The following is a 22655-nucleotide window of genomic DNA, read 5'->3' on the forward strand; positions in this document are numbered from 1 at the left end:
AAACCGCTGCGGCACTGCGGCTAGAGTGCTATTAGGAATCCTGGGGCATCTCTAAATGTGTAGTAGAGAATGACCAATTACGCATATATTGCAACGGATTAGGAGATGATGAACTGTACAGTGGCTCGGGCAGGAGTTCTCGCGCCAAGCCGTCCGCCATTAAATGCATTCTGTAGGCATCTGTCATCTCATCTCCGTCATCTGCTTTCCGCCACGTAACAATATTTGCATTACCCATTATCGTTACGCGTCGTACTCTTAATGCTCAGCTTAAGCGTTTGCTCAAGTGTTTTTAGTCGTAAGTATACGCGAGCGACATTTACTGCTTTATACACCCCAGCCATGCTGTCTGCCGATCCTCGAAGCTCTCAAGAGGAAACAGCCGATTTGTGCTCTGTGTTAGAATGGGGCAATGTGTGCCGTAGGTTTAATGCAACTTAATGTCTTACTTTCCCTCGTCTGCCAGATTTGTTCACTGGAATGTAGACAGGGTTCTTAGCTTAACGCCGCTCATTCCTAGCTCTATCTTCCCCACATGCACCATTGCAAAAAGGAGCGTTCTCCTGCAGACATCAGTCACCTTTCGCAACCACTTACGTAACGTCCAAGCAATGGCTATTTTTTGTCGATCGAGTAGGGCTATGACGCACTTTGGGCTCACTCTTCCTGAAAGTCGACACTGAAATATTTGGCGCTCTGCACGTCGCTGAACACGCTGCCGCTGCCCTCCATCAATGCAACCTGCTGGTGTCTGGGTAATGTGGCAGCCGACCCGAAATCCGCTTAAGTGCGCTTCCAGGCGCGCCTTAAATAGGCTCATTTGAGAAGCCGGCGCAGTTTCTCCACAGAGCTTGTCTCCAGGACGAGACGGCGCATTGAGGGGTCGCTCCTGTCGAAGGCATCTTCATTGCGAGCGCGAATGGCGGCGCGAGGATCCTAATCGAAACTCAAATGACACCTTTGCTGAGGGCGACCGCAGTGCTGGACGTGCCTGCCACATTTAAATCGCAGTAACTGTCGCGTTTAAGGGTGTGGAAACCTGCATTCTTGCGTTCTCTCGAAGGCGGCGGGAAGTCAGGCGAGCGGGTAAGATTAAGGAGTTTGCGGGTACAATATGGGCGCAGCTGGCATAGGACGAGGTCAGATGGGGAGAAAAGGGAGAGGCATTTGTCCCGCAATTGGCGTAGTTCGGATGATGAATATAATGAACACGAATCAAACTTTTTTTTTGTGCAGGTAATGAAAGCGCATTGAAAAGGTGCATATGTGATTAGGTGGGATGATTGGGAGTGAATGCTTCGCAACCACGATAGCAAAATCATTCGACCATATAACTGTGAAGTCGGGCGCTATTAGTATTTGCTAGTTGAAAAAAAAATAACTTACATTTCATTACTTTATCTTTTGATCAGAAACGTATGACTGCCAGAGCAGTGTTCATATACTCTGTCATTCTGTTGTCGCTGTTTTTATAGATCTTTATCACCTTTCCGTTCTGTGTGACATTGCAAGCTCTGCTGGCGTTGCCGAAGTGCCCTGTCTTTTCCTTTCTGAAGCCCGCCGTTTATAGCGACCTCTCTGTCGGAGCCGGAGAGGTAGGAATCTTTTAGCTAAGATACGTAAAAACAAAATTAAAGGTACTATGAAAAAAAAGCACACTTGTTTCGTTCTTCCCATTCTGGTCAGCTGTTTGATAGCCTGTCGCTTCCTCTTCCGACGTGTTAGTCCTTTGAAGTGAGTACACTTCAGGGCAAATTGCTTGTATCCAAACCGGTATGCAAAGAGCGCCGCTTCTTTATATTTTTCGTTGCGTCTCAACACCCAGTTGTGGTTTTCCTGAAATCGATAAAAAAAACAATTTCGTTCACCGATAATTTAGAATGCTTTCGACACAGCACCCGCTTATTCAGCAGGAATCATTTTGCGCGAGGGCGGCTAATGAAGCGGTCGTTCCCAGTATGTGTGCTTTAATGACTCTGCCTGAATGTTCCGTCATGCTGTTGCCTTCGCAGACCGGTGTTTAGCCGGCGATTTTCTTGTTGGCGGCGGGATTGTTGTGCAGCAAGATATGCGCTTCAGAAATGCAGTGCGATTTCCAACATGATCGGGTCACTGGCCTTTATGTATGACTTCGCTGCAGATCAGGCTAAACCTCCGTGTCTTTGTAGCTTAACAGAATACTTACTGTTTCTTAGAGACGCCCTTTCCTTGGTTTTAACTGGAATGCATATTATTCTGAACTGAAATTTTGCTGTAAAAAATTACATCATGTAGTCTAGAGTATGAAGCGTTTACGAATTATGTGCACTGGCTTGTTTGTTCATTTTACGCCTATACAAATCTGTTCATTGATTCTTTTCTCGCACAGAATAGAAACAAGAAGATGACAAAAGGGTTATTTGCAAAATAAAGAAAAAAGGCTGAGGCATTCATCTGACGTGCTATAAGATCACCAGCCCTGTTTCGTTTGCACTATCGACGGTAAGGCAAGCTTAGTACTACAAAGCGCTGTACTTCTGAACAAATATTTTTATACAGAGAAAGACTAAAACGTAGCGTTCAGCTGTGGTAGCAGCCCACGGAGTTGCGTGAAACTCGATATTGAAGTGACATCAAGGCTTTTGCTGACGAAAAAAATAAATCATTTCAAGGGTTTATGCGCAGCCACCATGAATTTTCGCCACCACAATGGAGCTTTCCAGTGTGCTTTTAAGTGCTTTTAAACATGTCTTACCTCTAAAGGTGACACAGCACGTCCCTTTACTCATTTTTCGCAAATGTGGTTAGAGAGCCACTGTCTTAAATTCACTGATTCATTTATTTGCTTATTTTTTACCTATTATTAATTTTTATCGAATACCCGAGACTAAAGGCTTCACAATCTTTGAAGTCCACCCATGCGGTAAAGAGGGTTATGCGAGGATCTTTCAGGTAGGCAGAAATGTGTCAGGCAGGAATAGGTTCAATAATATTTAAACAGCGCATGCTAGACACGGACAGAAGGACGAGAAAACAAAGACACACGTGCGCTGCGCATGCGCTGTTGAAATGTCATGCAAAACCAACAAGCCCATCAGCTCACCTTGTTCAGGAATAGGTTCGCAAACGTCGCGTCTTCAGATGCATATCATGAATATGCTTCTGCGCTTCTTAATGTCCTTCTGGAGGGTGGAGGCCTCACTATCCGGGACTGCAGGCAGACGCCGTCATTTTCGCATTGTGAAACTAATACTACTAAAGCAACAAAACAAACCATGTGGGGAAAGGAAGGACGACTACTTTCATACGTTTGGGATTTTTGAGCTTGCAAAGGAAGAAGGGTGATGGGAAGGAACACTCTGACTGGCAGAAATAAGTAGGATGCTGGTCATAGCAGTGTTGAACAGAGTAAAAAAAAACACCTAATACGCGTTCTCGTCAAAGTCGAGTGCAGCAGTACACACAGGATCACGACCCCTAGAAGCAGCGTGACTGCTGATGCGTTTGGCGTATGTGGCGCCACACAACGACGACGAGGTTTCGAGGAACCCCGGCCATGTGTTACAGGGGTCACTCTGCCAGCAGTAAATCGTCCGACATCAGTTGTGCAGCGGTCGGCGGTCCTTTCTCTACAGGGCGTTTAGTACTGCTGCTGCAGAGCTGCTATTTTTGTCTTCGTACGCAATGATTCGCCGCAAGAAGTGATTTACACCTATTCTCGGTGTAGTTACTCAAGGTGCCTCTGAGATGTCATGCAGAAATGTCTGAATACATAAAGAAGATCGTATTTGCAGTACACCTCCTTTATCTAGCTGCGCAGAGGAGTGCATTCAGTGCCGCTATATACACTGTCTTTATTTCTGGCGATTTGTTCACAACGCAAAAAGAAGAACGAGAGAGAAAAACTTCATTCAATTAGACAGCTTTTTATCACACCGATTATGAGGAATTTCCTGAGGGCTCAGTGCCGTATTCGTCGTCCTATGCTGCAACAAAAAACTCCGGAGGTAGTCTGGTACCTCAAAAGATTCTGCCGAGGTGAGCCCCAGTCCCAGCAGGCAGAACGGTCCGGGAGGCGTACTTGGCACATGGACCTTTAGTCTTGGAGGCGGATGAACTCGTTGAAGAGCGGCAAAGTACTACTGTCACTATCAGGGTTGCTACTGCGAAGTACCAACTCCTTTTCTGTGCAGTTATGCTGCGAAAGTATTCACCCGACTTATTACCAGGGTCGGGAAATAAATTCGCAATCTGAGATGCTGTATCATTCGGTCAACAACAGAAATTAACCAATAAAAATGCTCATGTGTCATAATTTCTTCTCGAGTCATAGGAAACGCGCACTGAGGAGCATAGCCATCTTATCTTCGTCTTTTCGGAGCAAGCACATCGTGTCGCACTCACCATTTCTCGTTAGCAAAGAATTTCTCGCGAGATAAGAGCCGGAATCCTGTTCGAAGCTTTCCATTATTGCCCTCCTTCCTAACAGTGTTCTTTCTGCTTGAATTCCGCGCTTTGACTGTCTGTTGCCGGAAAGGACGTGTTCCGGAACAAGCTTGAAACTGCGTCTGAAGAGGGCCGGAGCACAAAACTCGTTAGCGTTGAATGGCATCGGTCGTTTCCGCTGTTTTTCCTCGTAAACAGCTTTTAACGAGCTGCACGGAAGGAAACCCTTTTGTTCTTTACTCGTCGTTGGACAATCGACGAGGGCCTTTTTCTGAAAATGCTCGCGCCATTAGGCTCGGTGCAAACGAGGGTTCCTCCCCTGTAATTCTTCTCCTTGCAGCTCCACTTTTCGCTCTCTCTTGGCGATGCGTTTACACTTATGGGAGCTCCAGTGTCAAAGAGTTCGAAGGCAAAGCTGTAATGCCAAGAAAACAGTCTCTAAGATAAACGCCTGAGGAGCGCGTCTTTATGAATTGCGTATTGAACGACAGCTACGTATCTTGCCAGCATTTATGAATGCAGGTTCCATACTATGAATAGCTATTCCCAGTAACTGCCTCTCAAGCAGCGTTTTGGTGGTTTGATTTTTAAGATTCGGCACACGAAAATCCAGCTGAAGAGACGACCGCCGAAGCAGATCACACACTGCGGCGGGGGAAGTCCCCATGCGCTATTAGAAAGTGTATTACTCATAAATATTTATTTCTAGTCTTTATATTTATTATTATGCTTAGATATCTTTTCTTTATTATTGGAAACAGTCGACGATAATAAATATGTTGCTACTTGCAGGAGGGTTTGTCATCCGTTCTGCATGCTAGGAAAGTAGTCGAAAAAGTGGGCGTGCTTTCTTAAAAAAAATTGATCATGAAAATAAAAGAATTATGTAAAAATGAGTCGCAGGGCTTTTTCCTGTTCTTAGATGGCGCTGTGTGGGAATCAATTTTTTTCTTTCATGCACAAAAGCCAAGGCAATTCAGTTTAATGTGGAGACATGATTAGTTAACACCTAACGTGCGCCCATTCTTACCCTGTCTTCGTTGCGAGATATTGAACAGAAAGTAAGCAAAAAAATATTAAGTACAGAATGTGGTTTAGGCCTGACAACAATAATTGTCCACATGAGCAAAATATGAAAACCACCGAAGGCAACGCCACCTAGTGAAGAAATCTTGCAGATGGTTTCGCTTTGCAGTGCAGGGTAATGTGGTGACTGCGGATGTCAGCTACTGTTGCGGGCTTCGGGAAAGCAGATGAACGGGTTGGTGCTCGGCACGTTCAGCCGACTGAACTGAAAGATAGAAAGAAAGAAAGAATGAAAGAAAGAAGAAAAGAAAGAAAGAAAGAAAGAAGGAAAGAAAGAAAGAAAGAAAGAAAGAAAGAAAGAAAGAAAGAAAGAAAGAAAGAAAGAAAGAAAGAAAGGAAGAAAGAAAGAAAGAAAGAAAGAAAGAACTACTCCATCTGCGAAAAATTCCACGGCGAAAGTGCTGCGGATGGCTCATGAAATGTCGCGATGAACATTTCGGTTGCGTGGCCGTTTAAACGCTACCTATTGCAGTACAACGTCACCCGCGATGGAATTTGTGCTCACTTTACAATCATGTCTTCGGTAGCGAATTCTTATCTTCCGCGGTCCCATACGTTCTGCCCTGGACTATGAGTTTCATCAACGCGAGCATTGTCAGTGCGCCAGCGCTCGCTGCGTAATCCATGCTTAGCGAGAGTGCAATCGAGTCTATTTGGAATAAACACGCATTAACGCGATTATCTGGCATTCCCTCAGTAACCGAAGAACCATATTACACTTCTTTAACTTCTGTTATTCACTTCCATATCTTCGCGACATTGGCATCCCTTCTGCGACCCATAATTTTCTCACGGTTGTTTAGAGCCCGAGGTGGCGCATTTTGCGAGTACCTTTTGGGGCCTTGATATCAAGAGCACGCATAACGAGAAACATTCAGGCTCATTCAAGGGCTTCTATAGTTTGTTTCTAACAGGACCAAAGTAGAACTTCGTGAGTAGCCTTTTGTATGCTCGCTGTACTAACGGTATGAGGTCTTCACTGCGAAGCTTGAGCCGTGCTCCACCTTTTACTGTTGCCGCTGAAACTGTTGGCTACCCGTAGCAGCGAGCAGGAGCTTACGATCCAGCAGTAAATAGCTAAAGCATGCGCGGTTGAAGAGCGGCGATAAGGTTCTGCTCTGCTTTTCGACTTTCCCGTTGACCCTCTTGTTTTTCTTGAATGCTCGCCGCCCAGCAGTGTGGAAGCGGGCACACTTTAATCTTGTTCGGGAAGGGATCAGGGATGAGATCCAGCCCTGAAAACGGGATCAGGCGCCAATCGGAGGCATTGAGTGCTCGGCTGCTACCTCGCAGAAGCAGATAAGCTTCTCTTCTTTGCGGCCTCCCTGTCTGTTTTCCCATCGAGACGAGTGCCAGACGTGCTTCCTGCCCCGAGTCTCACGCCATTCCATCCAGCCTTCTGCAGCCACACCATACAGACCGAAGCTCCAGGACACCGGGTAAACACGTATTGACGACCGGAACTTGTGCTATATAATTACATTTTTTTTTCAGTTTCGCTCAGCCTCGAGTTCAGACAGCGGATAAGTAGTTCTGAAGCAGTTCGATTGTATTGCGCAAGCTGAATCGCACAGCTTTCCTTTGGATCCGCTCAAGTGCTTTTATGTTAGTGACAGTATACGGATCCCATACAATGCACGCATATTCCAATTTCGTCCTTATAAAAGTTTCATATGCTAGTCTCTTAACCTGAAGTGGTTTGTGTTTTAGTTTATGGCGCAACAAAGTTCTCTTATGGCAGGCGATCAAGTGTTTGAGATGTGAGTGTTCAAGCTTAAGTTGTTTGTTAATGTAACACCAAGATATTTATATTCGTTTACGTGAGTAATATCTCCTGAACCCAGAAAAAAGAGCATATGAATGGATTAAGTTTTCTTGTAACACGTAGTAGAACAGTCCTTTCAAAGTTTCATGCCGCATCAATTACAGCATTGGTGTATATTATTGAGGGACGTGTTTAGTATTGCCTTATTGTCAGGTGTCGTAGTCTCTGACGATCAGTCTCTGCATTAATGCAGTCGAATTTAATTCCATCGCTTCAGTCGCAGCGCAAGCTTCATTGGATGAAATTCAAATTTTGTTATTTAAGCATAAACTCAGAATAAATTCTTCACCGTTTCTTATATACTACAGAACACCAGACGAACTCGACACTGCCACCTCCTTTATCCGACCCCGTACTTTGCAAAAACTAACTTATTTCAGCCCTCTTTCTTTCCGCAAACCATCAGCGATTGGAACAGCTTACTAGCTTTGTGTGATGACCCCCATAATGCGCAGGTCCACACGGGACGGAGAGGCAAAGAGACACCGTATGGCTCAGTTTAAACAAACAGGTATATTCAATAATTACACATGATTAAGATTATACATCAGAGGCTGGGGCGTCCGAGCTTACGTGCCGACGACTTCATGGGGGCGATGGAGTGGCTCCGGAGTTGAGCTCGAGCGGTTGCTGGCAGAAGCTGCACGCCGACGGGCTTCGGCGCTGAAGGCCCTCTTGGCGAACGATGTCGTCCTGAGCGTGCTTGCAGTAGAATTTCAATAGTCGTCCGTTTCTTCGAGGATGGTTCACAAACCCTTCCTCTAGTGTCGTTCGGCTTGGAAGATGAACAGGAGGCGAGCTTGTAGATGATGACAGCAGAGCATAATTTTACAACATACATATACAGAGAGTTAAACTGGAAAAAGCAGAACTGAATTTACAAAAGAACAAACTTTGCACTACTTTACTCATCGACCGGGCAGGTTAGTGCCTAAGTAGCATCACATTACATGCTAAGCATGGAGCCCCAGCTCAGACTGGACTGCATCCGTTTACATGTGCTTTTAAGCACTTGATTAACAGAGGACTAAGGGCGGTCATTTCCAGTGGCCCGCCCAAAGCATCAATTCTCCAATCCAAAATAACATGCGAGATGGGGACCACCCCTTGGGTTGGGCTTAGCCTCGAACCCAGAGTCTGTTAACAATACAAACTAAATAAACAACAAAAACGCCACCACTCTCTCTCAAGTGAGAGTATACACAGGCTCTCTCTTCGGAGCTAATTCACTAGCGCCTGTCTTTCCACATTCTTGGCGAGTACTGCCTGTCCGGCGTGACAGGTGTCCGTCACGGCCCTTCTGGGAATGCGCTTTCGTTCACGAGGCACGGCGGGAAGCTGTGGGTGCCTTCCCGGCGATAGCCCACGTCGAAAGGGGAAGGAGGGAAAGAATGTTGTCTTCGCGGTAGCGCATAGCGTCGGCTGTGGTACGGCGCGCTCTGGCCCGCTGACAGCTCCCTTGTCCTGGAATGTGCCCGGAAATTGGGGAGGATAAAGCCTGTTTCCCCGCGGCGGCGGCGGCGGGTCCGGTTGTTCTGGTCGTCACACAAAGAGCATGGCTGGGTAATTGATGATGCCGCTGTCACGGCGGCGGGTCCCTTCGTCTACGCCGCGCCGTCGAACGTGGATCCTCGTAGCACACAAGGAATGTCACATTTGTGTGTACGGTCTCTTGACCTGATAAGCGACCGTTCTCAGTTTTTGTAGCGATAGCTACATTACGGCAGCACTTCGAGCCTTCAGCGTGGCGGCGCCGTGGCGGTGGCGGCGCCGCCACCCTATGGCTGCGTTGCCATGCCGTGGCTGCGTCGCCACGCGGTCACGTGGTTGGTCACGTGGTGCGGAGCCTCCTCCGGCGGCGCGGCGCCATGGCTGATCACGTGGTTCGTCACGTGACCAAGTTCCATTCGGCCAGCTATAGTTGTCGCGTCACTCCAGGTTTAACCAAAGCTTAACCACCACCAATTTTTTTAGCTTGTTTTGTTAGCAGGTTTTTTGCCTTCTCATGTCATTTTCCGCTGCTCGTGTTCTGTTGGCATTTTGGTATTATTGGTCAATTTCTTATCTGTTTCTGTAACTCACTGCTGCTTGTCCCTGACGGCCTGCAGTATGTCATAAATAAATAAAATAAATAACTTTATACTTGGGGTTTTTTTTACTATGATAAAGCAACTTGATTACGGGTGTAGCAACAAATGGTTTCCGATGGTGCGGCGAAAATCGAACGTTAAAAAACGGGTCTGTCATTAGCTCGTTCAGAACCGGAACTGTACAACAGCAGTTGTTCGGATATCCACAGTTAATAAAAATGCTAAGAAAGATTATCTTGGTAAAATTTTGATAATTGAGGTAAATAGAAGCGCTGAATGACACTATAGTTTATCTAAAAGCGTTTGGAAACCGTAATTCGCAGAAATAAACGGCAATTGAGCTAAATATAGAGACGCATAGCCTTTTACGTCGTGTGCCGCCGCTGTGTGTGAGCGCACGTTCAGAAACCCCAGGTGGTAGAAATTTCCTTAACCTCACGTAGCGTCAGCCGCTTTCGAATGTTAAACCACAAACCTTTTGCAGCATGCAGTGGCGAAAAAGCAGTCACCAAGAGGCGGAAACAAAAGGGGTAACTCGAAGCGAATAACGAGGCTTGCATTGAAAGCTGGTTTTTTGTTTTGACTAACGGGAAACTTAAGACCACATTTCTTGAAAAGTCACTTACCAAAACATACTCTAGTTACTTTTAATACTGTTTCTGCTACTTCTCTTATTTTCAAGAAATCTGAGGTTCGGCGAAATTTCGTCTGGCGAGAGTAATTCATAGGGACTTTAGAAATACATGCACTTTACAAAGGCCGTAGAAAAGTTTAGAGCACTTTCAAAACGTGCTCGCACCTTCAGCTAGGAGAACAGCTACGCACGTCCGGCACTTGATAGACTTTGTCAGAAAGAATAAGGACGCCTTCATTGACGACAGCCAAGTCAAAGTATCGTTCGATGTGAAGTCGATGCTAACATCCGTGGCTGTGGATATTGCGATCTAGTGTCGCAAGAAAGCCCTCAACTAGACGCCACTCTATTAGTACGAGGCCCGATGGAAGCTGATGACCAGGGTTGTTACTTGGATCTTGCAGACTGCTTTAAACGTCGAACGTCGTTTACGTGGAACAGCAGTTACTGCCGTTAATGGTGTACTGGAGTACGTTCTCTAAAAATTGTTTATCTTTTACGCTCCCATTAGGAGATAAGAGCGGGTGTCAAAACACAGCATTGTCCTTTCTTTTCGTGATTCTAAAAAAAAGCAAGACTTTATTTCCCCTCTGATCTAGAAGGCAAATGGATTTGGTGTCTGCATGCGACCTATGTGCTTGTCTACATACCAGGTTTTGTTTATCACTCACTTTCTTCCTCATGCTTCCCCGTGCCACCATTTTTCAAATACGCCTTTTGTGTGTTTGGAATGGACTTGCCCAGTTTTTCATAGAGCGTTACTTTTCCTCCTTTTATCGAGTTTTTGGGAAACTTTTCTTGTGATTTCATTTTTTTTTTTATATTGTCTCACCTATTCTGCTTGAAGTGAACAGGATTATATATTGGCTGGATCGCAGTCAGACTGATCGCAGTCTGAAGTACAAAACAATTTGTGCTGCACACTGACAATGTGTGGCCTGTTAATTGAAGGCATCACAGAAATTTCACTTTCGCGTTTTGCTTTCTCATCACAAGAATTTTTTGCTCCGCTTCTCTCTTTTTACCGTCTGTCCATTTCCGATGACGGTGTAGCGTCACGGCTGCTCCCATCACCGAGTCTACAAGTGTCGAAAATTGCTTTTCAGTTGTACCTAGACGGATCTCGACTGATCTTCTGATCATTAAATGCCATATGCCAGCCTGTAATGTTGTTACTGGTTGGAATGATGATGATTATGATAATGATGTTCACTTAATTGCAATCTTTTTTTGCCGCACTGCAGCTGTGACGAGTACGTTCCTAATCGCGCACGTATTTTAGTTTAGTCTATTGCAGTTCACGCAGAACGCAAATACAAATAAATACCGGTCGGAAGGTTTGGTACTAAACCCAAGCTTAGGACGTTTCCCGGCACGCAGCAAGGTGCCTCGCAAATTGAGCTGAACGCATTACACATGCCTAAAAGTTCACTCAAAGTGTTGGAGACGAACTAACAGGCAAGAACAATGGCTGCAGTTTCCCCTTTGTTTCGAAAGGACAATAAATTTGGTGTGCGACGTCGCTCACATTGATCCTGTGTTTAGTTTCATGAGAGACAGGTGTTCCTCTTTGTCAGCGCTCTACTGGTGTCCCATTCCAGTGGAATGTTTCCAGTTTTGAGAAACCAGTCGTTGCACAACATGTCCTAAAGTGTGCGTTTTGTTTAACTTGGGGGTGAAGCCTGTTGCAGCCATATCACTCGTAAACCGGGCGAATATACGACATTCTAAAAGCACTGCGAAGGCGGACACTGGTTTACTTAAAATCCTGACGCAGTTCGCTCAACCAGAACTGAATGCTCCGGACATTAACAGTTAAATGATATTTGGCAGCGCCTTTAAAGCCTCGTCAGCATCGTGCTGAACTTATTGTTTCTGATACTTTTAAACTGTGATATGGGTTCACAACGCTGGTACAACTGCTATTGCAGTCAGACTTTCTCTCTTAAAAGAACGTCTTGCTGGGCAAGTTGGTAACTGTGCATCTTTTTGTTTACAGGCGCGAAAACAGACACAACACAAGGTAGAAAGACGGGATGGAGCGCCACTCACAACTGATTTATTAGAAGGCAACACGGACAAATATATACCAACGTACACGCAAGGAATGCTATCATCTTCAAGGTTGATAAGATAGCGAACGAGTGAAAAAATTGTTCTCTGCCTTATACAAAGATATCTTTCTATAAGGCAGAGAACAATTTTTATCACTCGTTACTCAAACGGCCAGCTGAGTTATCAGTTTTCACCTTCTTCAACTGCTCGCATAGCTCATAAACAATGAAATGAAACTATGAATACTGAAAACGGTCGGCACATGGAGCCCGGATTTGTGTTTTTCAACCAACGAGGACCAGCTTATTGACGAGCTCAAGCGTAACATTGGCACCATGCTGAATTCTTTCTCGCCACGCTGTCAACTAAATTCTCCCGCATCTTGTACGCCAGAGGCCCATACAGCACGCTGCATGCTTCAGCTAACTCAAGTTCCGGCAGCGACACTAATTTCTGAAGTAAGTGACTACGGAGAAGAAATTCAGCAAGAATAAAAAAGATATGTCTGCGCAGCTGTATTTGCAGTAGTGCAGGGTAGGGTCACTCCAGGCTGTATTACCCGAGACGGGCCAACGCAGAACTTCTCATCCACAGAACGATGCGCATAAGCGCCACGCAGGCTTGCCTCCCCGGCTGTGGAATTGCTACTGAACTCTTTGAAACATTAGTAACGACGAAGTAGGCCCGAGATTCACCAAAGTAGAGACGGAAAGAAGCGCGGAGAAGACTGCGCAGTTCCTTGTAATATACCGAGCTCGTTACGAGGTCAGATTTAAGGCTCCCCCTATCCTCGCCCAAGCACGTATCTCGAGGACTTGAGGCGGGACGAACGGATGGGTAACGGGGTGCCTGTACATAGCTGCGCCAGCTCAAGAGGCGAGTGCGTTTCGTTGAAGTTCATGCTATCTCCATAAAAAGGCGTTTGAGGAAGGATTCCTGATTAGCATAGACGTTTCATTTTCTATACCGTCTCCACGCAGCGGGTCTCATTGACATAAAGGAGCAATCAAACAGCGCGATTAGTATACTAGATTTCTGTTTACGCTCTTAAAAAAACTTAAATAAAGTGATGCAATCGTACGACACACTCTTACGGCAATGAAAAGAAAGAAAGTCTAGAAGAGGGTGGAAGATCAGGGAACCCGTGTCGCATCAGAGTTGTGGCTATTCCGTTCTTCGATACGCAGAAGGGAAGCGTTAAACAGTTCCGATGACAGGGCCTGCTTCAAAAGAAAATCTTTTTTTGCAATTTAGTTAAAAATTATGAGAATATAATAGCGAAAAAAAAAATAATTTTTAGGCCCCAGCACTCTTCCTCAGGAGAGGTACCAGTGCTTCCTATATTATTTCCGTGTCTGGTAAAAACAAAAAGAAATAGAGACTGGCACCGTGCGCGCTAGTACAAGGCTCCACCGCAGGTAACGCCACCGAAACAGGTTTCTCCGTCTCTCATCACGCCCTTGCACGTATCGTCTGCACACGAAGTCGGGCTTCTGTTCCCGTACATTGCCAGCCGTTTTCGGCGTTGCCAATGCAAAGATGAAGCAGAAATATGGCAATGGACAAGCGAGGGTGAGTTGGTAGACCTAAATTTTTTTCCCGTTCACTCACCATCACTAGAGACCGAAAGCTGGGAGTTATACGCGCGCATGTTCCTCGAGAAAGCCGGCGTTGCAAGCACTCTGTATGCCCCAGCATAAAATTTTTCGAATGTAGTTGCTGCACTGCGATACCGTTTAAAAAAAATGGGAAGGAGCAGTTAAGCTTCGCCTTAAGGGTATGACGTGATAGCGTAAGTGCGTTAACACACATGTATGCAGAATTGGTCATTCTAAACTTAACATTCATACATTTCATCAGAGTCCTCATATCACTCCTGGCGCACAGGTTCAGTGGCTAAGCAACGCGGCACTGTTCTGCGATGGCAGGTGCTGCCATCCGTGGGGTTGGTGCGATCCTGGCTGCTCTTCGCGGGCGACCACTCGCGGACAATCATCAATTTAATTGCCAAGTGCCACATTGCGCAGTTTTCTCAGGCGGCAGGTTGTAAAGACGCCGAATGGTTACAAGACATAGGTAGTCCACCTGCCTCCTAGGTTACTTCTCTGGGAATTTTCGTTGATTTTTTGCTCACGTTCAAAGACGCTGAATTTTCTGCGACATGACCTCCTTAACGCTATCGCGATAGAATGGGCGTTCAGCATGCCATCACGCCTTCATTTGCATCGGAACAAGCGAATGAGCCAGAAAATCATTTACCTTCAGATCTTCAGGTGCTGCCTACAGGGTGGCTTCTTGGAAAAGTACGAATATGCATCGTGTTTTTCGGTGATGCCGAAAACATACTTGATTCTCTGTTTTTCAATTAGTCACTCTCTCTCTTTCTCTCTCTGAAAATACAGCCTAGCAGAAAAGGCCTCAGAATCGCAGAGCTAGAAGCTTCCTCAGTTTCACTTAGGTCAGCTCGACGTGATCGTCTTTTGCATTTTGTTAATTTTGACGCAATGAGAGCTGGAATCGCATAATTCACCAGCGGTGCGAGCTGTTTTCTAAGAGTTGAGTTTCATACAATGCTTTGACTGCGAATTCTCTGTGAATGTTGAAAAGAAAGAGCCAATGCTCTGAGGGAAAAAAAGCAGCCGTTCTCCGTCCTTGCTGCGTGTGAATAATAAAATCGGTTGGTTTGTCGTTGGTCTCGGGGACAAAGCAACGCAACGGTCGCTGTTCATTTGTCGCTGATGACCCTGGCATTTTGACCCCCAACGTAAACAGTTTCTGTGATATGCAGTGAAGGCCTGAATAGAGGCAGTACAGTTGTTTCGAAGATTTTAGGCGCATGAACATCTTTTGAGAGCTGTACATCTGGTTATGCCTGCGAATCTACCAGGCTGAAAATCCTAACTAACCAGCTGGAATCAACTGAGACTTGTTTCTTGAACTAGTTTGACCTGTTAGAATTTTCACCACGGAGAAGATGTGTCAAGAGGCTCCATGCTAGGCAGTGCTGCGCACAAAATGGCACACGCATCACCGAACTTCTTCGATGGAAACGACAAAAAGTACTAACAGACAGAGGGGAAGGGAGCAACACAGACACACGCGCTGTTAGCGCATGTGTTAGCGCATGTGTCTCTCAGCGCTGTTCAGTCGTTTCCTTCGGCATGCACCAACCAGCCCGATTTAGCCTTTCTTCTTAAATTCACATCTTCTTTTTTTTTTCAAATTCAAAACGAACAAGAACAACCTCCACTGTGACTTTTCTGCTTGCTGTGTGATCGTATTTAATCAAACGAGCACGCTGCGTCCTCATGTAGTGAGAGTGTAGGCTCGGTGGCATGGACAAGTCTATTGTATATATTTGTTCAAATCGAATTGCACGGCAAAAAAAGCATGCTTTAAAAAGCAGCGGTGGATTCATCAAACGTTTTAGTTTGTATCAACATCACATTTAAAGAAAACTCGACAGTGTTTTTGAGGAATGACAATAAAGAAAAAACCTGATTCAATTTTTTTAAAGCTGCTGTAATTTATCGATTATTTTCGCCCTAAAATAATCCTCCTTTGATTTTTTCCTGTAGGAAAACATTCACTGAATAAAACAAAGAAGCCACTACTTTTATATAAAGAGTGAAAAGCTGCACGTTTCAAGTTTCCGCGCTTTCTTTTTATACTTGTGCCTAATTTTCATTTCCCATGAATAAATGCAGAATCTCCTATGTCATGTTTAGTCAGGACACATCTATTCAGCCCCATAAATTGAATAATTTAAGGAAAGGGTCCCCTTGGGCACTTTCATAACAAAATTCAAAAATTACGAAGCAGAATTTATAGAGTAAATGTTCCTTCTATACGATTACACCTCAGGCAAAACCAGTGCCTTTAAAACTAACTCATCTCCCAAAACGGCGACACGCAAGTTGCAACGAAGAAGATTTCTTTCACAGATAGCAAGCTTGATACGAAAAGAAAAATTCTGGTATCTAGATATAAATCAATACTTTTCGACATATTCTGCAATTTGGAGCACAGAGCCTAGGAACATCAGTAATACCAGAAATGAAAGCGCAGTTCTTTCCATGCGGCTGGCTATGTAATTGTGCTCCACCCTTCACAAACAGATTATTTTTTGCTGTAGTGATTTTTTGTCGCATACTCTCTTAATAAACGGCAAATATTCTTCTTGATCAGGAAAGCGCAATTTCGACGAGGAAAGAAGATTGAGTATTGAGCGCCGAAGCATAACAGCAACAATTTTCGGCTAAGCCGAAATTTCGGCAAACTGTCGGGAACGAGATATTTTGTTGCTTATGTTCTGACACCGCCGAAAAATTTAAATATGTTTGCAGTGGATTGTCTACTTCCCCACCCAGTTAATGTGTTGTTCTTTGCCATATTAGTCGTCAGTGTTGGTAATGCAGGGTTGGTGAAGACAGATTCGAGAAATTTGCGATGAGTTGAAAAAGATTGGATGAAACAGACATGTGTGGCTAGTTATTAAAAGCATACCGTATGTAGTTGGGATGGGTGATGTGTAAGCGCTCTTTTATGGCCACACTTTTAATCATTAGTTTTTACGCTATATCTATACCCGTGTGCGCTATTTTATAAACTCTCAGGACATGACCTAATAGCACGCCAGCAAGAACGACGGCACTAGAAAGCAGAGTCTGGAATCTTAACTGGTTGAATTAACTGGATGAAAAAAAATTCAAGCAGGAAAGGTTCGATGTAGTCCTGCGTTTAACCAAAGCGCTATGGTCGTTCACCACTGTATTGAGGACCATATTTATTTTATTCCATTTGCTGGATAAATGCATGCCTGAACGGATAGAGAAATGTTGCATCAACTAGGCAAAGGTACGTTATGAAATACGAAGTATTACGTCCCACGTTTCATCAGACTCCGCCCAAGGCGTTTGCGATGCCGCTCGGCGCCATTCACACGCCACGAGCCAAAAGCAAAGCCGCCAGCGAAGAGGACCTCGTCAGACAAGGAACATACGCACTATGAAACACTACAGGGACTGGTTTATAAACTACTTGCAGCCCGATATCTAAATGGGCACCATTTACCTACATCAGCGTCGCCAGAAGGGCCAAAATGGAGACCTAAGATTAGAGGAAATTTTGGAAAGCACCCTGTTTTTTACACCACACCACGTTCCGAATTCATTCTAAGAATTTAAAAATACTCAGCTTGCCCAGTGCGGCCAAACAAATGAAAGGTGCTGCTTCTGTTTATTCGAGTGGCTTGCTTGCAGCCGTTATTGAGGTGATACTCAACTGGGCTGGCTTACACCCAGACATTCAGGATGTGCGCACTTTTCAACGGCAGGTTGTTTATGAACACATCTTTTTATACACCATATGATTCCACTGGTGCACTTAATATATCGCTGATCTCCCCTCAGCAGGCATGTATTTCTTGTAACTAACTTTTTTGGTATCGGTAAAAATTTTTCCTGTTGCTATTTTATAGCACGCTTAACCACTCGATGTCAGCGACTGAGAAACTTTAAAAGAGATCTTATCAGACGACGGAAGAATAGACCATTACTTTTAATATTTCTACACAGTATCTTACAATATTCCACGCTTGTCTCACAATTAAAATTGATGCGCCAGAATCCTGAACTTGGGGAGGGTTGCAGGTTGGAGTTCCATACAGTTACTTGGAGATAAAACTCTCGATATGTTTGTTTCGTCGTCGAAACTTCTCGACGGTGCATTCGCTACTGAAACAACAGATCTTATCCAAAGCAAACGTAGAACAAATGAGTCATTAATTGCAAAACATGGTTATTGCAGAACATACACTTGCATAAAAGTTATAAAAGAAGTGAAAAGCCTATATTAAAAATAAAATAAAGTGCACGCAATGCACAGCACAGCTTCTCATCTTTCAGTCAAATACAGCAGCCTGTACCCCTATTTATTACACTCAAGGCGGTAGAAATCCTATATTAAGTTTAAATTATTAATTAATAAGATATATATATAATTTGACACTTGCAGCAGCTGCTTGAAGCAGAATCTAAGTTTGCGTCCAAACACTAGCCGAGCTCAATACGAAGTTGACCCTTCGTGGAATCGCAAAGACAAATTTATGCATGTCACAGCAGCTAACTTTACTTCTTTTAAGGGAGCTCTAGGTTGCTGGCAAGTCTGACATCTGACTGGGTGCATGGGGTTCTTTGTCATTGTTCTGCATGCTAGGCCAGAATCATTCTGCCGCGCGTGAATTTTATTTTCCAGAGCTGAATTGCCCGGCTTTGTGAGGCTCACGCAAGTAGCGCAGGGTGTGTAAGTACATTGGCTTCAGAATAACTGATTACAAATCATTGGGCGCCCGCAGAGCCGTAGCTCTGCACTTCTCTTTCCCTCTATTTTCCTGTTTCTGTACCTTTCCTCACGCCTTGATTCAGGGGTCCACCAGGAGTCAGAAGCTCCTTCTCCACTTGACTCACGTATGCTCAAAGGGCGGCCGCGTGCACGTCGTGTCGGCTCTGTTTAGCTCTCATCATCTACGCTTGACTTGCTGTTCGTGTAATCCACGAACTTCCAGTCTGGTGCTCTTGAGCTCTCGCTTGCAGGTATTAGCGCTTAGTTAACGAGCGCCAATTTTTGAAGGCTTCGCGGAGAGCTTCATAAACTTTACGTGTACAGACTTTCGTCCTTCAAGTTAGGGCGACAATAATGACGAGAAAGAAAGAAAAACCTTATTGCGGGGGTAAGGGGGGGGGGGGGGGGCGGGAGAGAGCAGAAGCGGTTTTCATACTTCGGACCTGAAAACTAAATGTGAAAATTGACGATAAAATCGTCCACACCAGGCAATTACGAACTGTTTCGGGCTGTGAATAATCTCTGCTTTTGGTAACAAACTTTTGCTTCAGTTCAAGGGATTATTACCGAAAACAAGGCTACAGACAGGGCGAACGAATCTTTCGCGACAGCGGGCAGCTCATTAGCTGGTTCACCGTTGTTTGTGCACCCGCACGGAAGAGACAGTTTGAATGCTGTCCTGGCCACACACCGTATTTATGCCCCTCGTGTGAGTTTGCCATGTCACTCCATATCTGGAGCTAAATTTCAGTATGATTAGCGCCAGTAATGCGTCCTTTTAAGCCGGTTCCTCTTTTTTAATGCGCTAATTAGCAGTACGCGGCACCGGCGAAATGCTGTATAGGGTATACGTGATTTATTTATTATTCAGGCTGCGGTGCTGCCAATTAATGAATATCTTTTGATTGTTGGAACTTATAACAATGGTTTTTCTTCTTGTGTTGCGTTTTGCGCTTGAAAAAGAAATACATCCCGACACTCAGCTGGGTTCATCGCGTGCGCCCGTCAGCAAGTACAAGTGAATTCTTGCATTCAAGGAAAAACAAATTATTTTACAAGTGAGAAGAGATGGAGAAGAAAAGAAAAATAATAACCAAAAAACACCTTGCAAGGTTAAAAAAACAGAAACGAAAGGAGGGGTCTCAAATTCGAAATACGCACACCCGTTAGATGCAGTTTACTAAATTTTCAGCTTAGCAATAAGTATAGTCTTGCGAAATGCAACATGGAGCAAAGTGCGACATTTTCTTAAGAACACCATAACTTTTTAACGTTCTATGAAATTAATTGGATTTATCTAGTGTGACCCGCCGCGTGCGCACTGCAAGATAACTTAAGACTGACAAAGTTGGATTTTTCCTAGAACAAAAACAAAATAGTGAAGCGGAACTATGTGAACTGAAATGTGATAAAAAAAGAATGAATTTATTTATTCAGAATCAGAATCAGTATTTATTTGTTAATATATTTCATACGTACAGTACTTCATGCAGAAGCAGGTCCCAAAGTCAAAGACTGTAATGGGACCTCCTAATCAAATATTTCGTGTAAAACATTTTATAGCTGCGACAGATCAGACGAATATGAGAACTTGAATATATACTTATGGGGTACAACATAAAGCAGACACATGGGAGAGAAATGAACACTATTAAAAAGCTATTACATCGCACCACCAAAATATACTGAATCATATATCATACTGAATTAAAACGAAGGTTAGGAGGCAGTGCAAGATGCATGCAAGAAGAAAAAGAAACTAATTAATCACAATGAGGGATTGATCGTTTAAATTATGCTTTAAAGATGAAGATTGAAAAAGCCTTTTTAGTACTAATTGTATAGTGTTCCAGATAGCAACTGATGAGAAATGAAGTGGCAGGACAATATTGTTATTGAGTGCAAACAGGGTTATGTTGCCGTTTACAAGATAACGCTAGTGGTATGAGAGGAAGAGAGATTATATTGTTGACAAGTTTGTACATGAGAATACCAAGAGATTATCTAACAAGCCGTGATACGGAGAGGATATTATGTTCCTGAAGGATAAAGGCTGCATCTGTGTAATATGAACTGTAGGTAAGTACACAAATGGCTTGAATTTGAATTATCTGCATAAATTTTAGATAGGTAGCACACGTGGTTCCCCAGCATACTATACAGTAACTGATGTGTGGGTGTATAAATGCGTAATCTAAGAGTTATTAATGTGCTGTTAGAAAAGTATGGACAGGCTTTAATAAGGGTTCTCAAACCGTATGCCATTTTCTTCTTTATATTGGTTATGTGTTCATGAAAGTTTACACACCCAGAAATAAAGCGAAATCACTAGCCTCTATGAGATACTGACCAATTGAGACAGGAGGAATAGAAAGTGACTGGCGTTGATGCGAGCTGAAAACAACAAACTTCGTTTTGCTAGAATTGATAGCCAAACTGTGTTGATTGCACCAAAATTGAAGGTTGTCCAGGTCATGATTAAGTTTTGATACGTGATTAGTAAAGCTTGAATCTGAGTGTCAATCTGAGTGAATCTGTGGTGTCGTCGGCATATAATATGCAGTAGGAAGAACCGAGGCACTTTGGTGCAGTATTAATAAAAATTAAAAATAAAAGGGGACCCAGAATAGAACCTTGTGGTACGCCTAAGTTTGTAAGTACGGAAGATCAGCTGACTATCATCTTGGATTGAAGCAAATGTTTAGTTATAATAATTGGTTATTGGTCTTATATTAAGTAAAATTTAGACGTTTTCGAGCCTCGTCTTATTCGGAGACATATTTTGCAGCAGGCTGCACGTGGGTATAAATGTGAAATAGCGGTGTTCTGGAGGGCGTAAAATGACAATAAAGGCTGTATTAGACGTTCCTTAGTTGTACTATTCTTTTCTCACTCACGAAGATAGTCCGAACATATAAAACAAAAAATTTATTGGCGACATAAATGCACAAAACGCGAAGAAGGCCCAGGATAGCAGCATGAAGCACCGGTTCCTACAAGCGTTTTGGTGTTCCCAAGACGCCTACCATAGAACAATGAAGAAACTGGGATAATATGAATTGCAGGAACTGAGAAAAACACTTCTGAACATGTGTGACGGACTCTAGCCCGCGAGTAAGAAGAGCCACTTGTAAACTGCGTTCTGAAAATGCAGCAAGCCTTGTTTCGTCTTACCTGCAATAAGATTGACTAATTTACGTCCATGCGCTGTACATCGAGCCAACTCGCTTGATCAATCAACGAGGCTGAGCAAAAGAGCAATAGCTGCGAGACACCAAGACAGAAATAGTGTTTTGGTGACGGCAAAACATCTAAAAATGTTGTACAGCCGGGCTAAGCACACAGCCGAGCTGTAGAACTGTTTAGGTTCGGTGTGGTTGCGGTACAAGCATGAGAATAGGCTCGCAAAGATTGTCTAGATGTCCATGAGACCAACTTTGCGTGCATTCATTGATGATTAACTTAAGTTACGATGTTAAAATGGCGTCTTCCTTTGCCCCGTGCATTATTTGATTTTGCCTACTGGTGTGGGAGACAAAGCGCCGTTTGAAAGTTTATAATTTCATTGAATTTTAAGCTGCCCTTTTTATATTTTGTGCGCGTGATGTCAGGAGGGAGCAAAAAATTCCACAATGTTCGTGCTTCGATGCCTGCGAACAAACAAAGGTTACGGCTGCTTGCAAATTTGACTCGCCTACTGCCCCTACGCCTCCAATTTATTCCATTGCCCGCTGTACCAAGTTGGACGAGAAAAGATGTTATTCATACCTTCATACATTCATACATTCATGCATTGCCTATTCACACATTGCCTGGACGCAAGGACCGTACCATCGTTCTCTACTGGACTTCATCAAATCAGCTAACCTTTTTTCATTCATATAATCTCTACTACATCATTCATCACACCTTCACTCATCATTGATGCCCTAGGGCAATAAATTTTGCTTTAAAAATAGATTATCAGATCGTCTCTTATTCGTTCTTCAGTAATTACTCACTCCTTGCTCACGGCGAGAAAACTTTTGCTATTAAGAGACATAAAAAATCCAGTTCACGGCACAAAATTTGAGTCGACAGAGGCTCTATCCTTCTTACCCACCATACTAGATAGCACGTGTGTATATTAAAGTTGTATTCAGTAGATATCGCATGAATTGATATTCACGGTCGACCGCATAAGCTTTCTTCAACGACT

Source organism: Amblyomma americanum, chromosome 4 (assembly GCF_052857255.1).
Source record: "Amblyomma americanum isolate KBUSLIRL-KWMA chromosome 4, ASM5285725v1, whole genome shotgun sequence".
Lineage (NCBI taxonomy): Eukaryota > Metazoa > Arthropoda > Arachnida > Ixodida > Ixodidae > Amblyomma > Amblyomma americanum.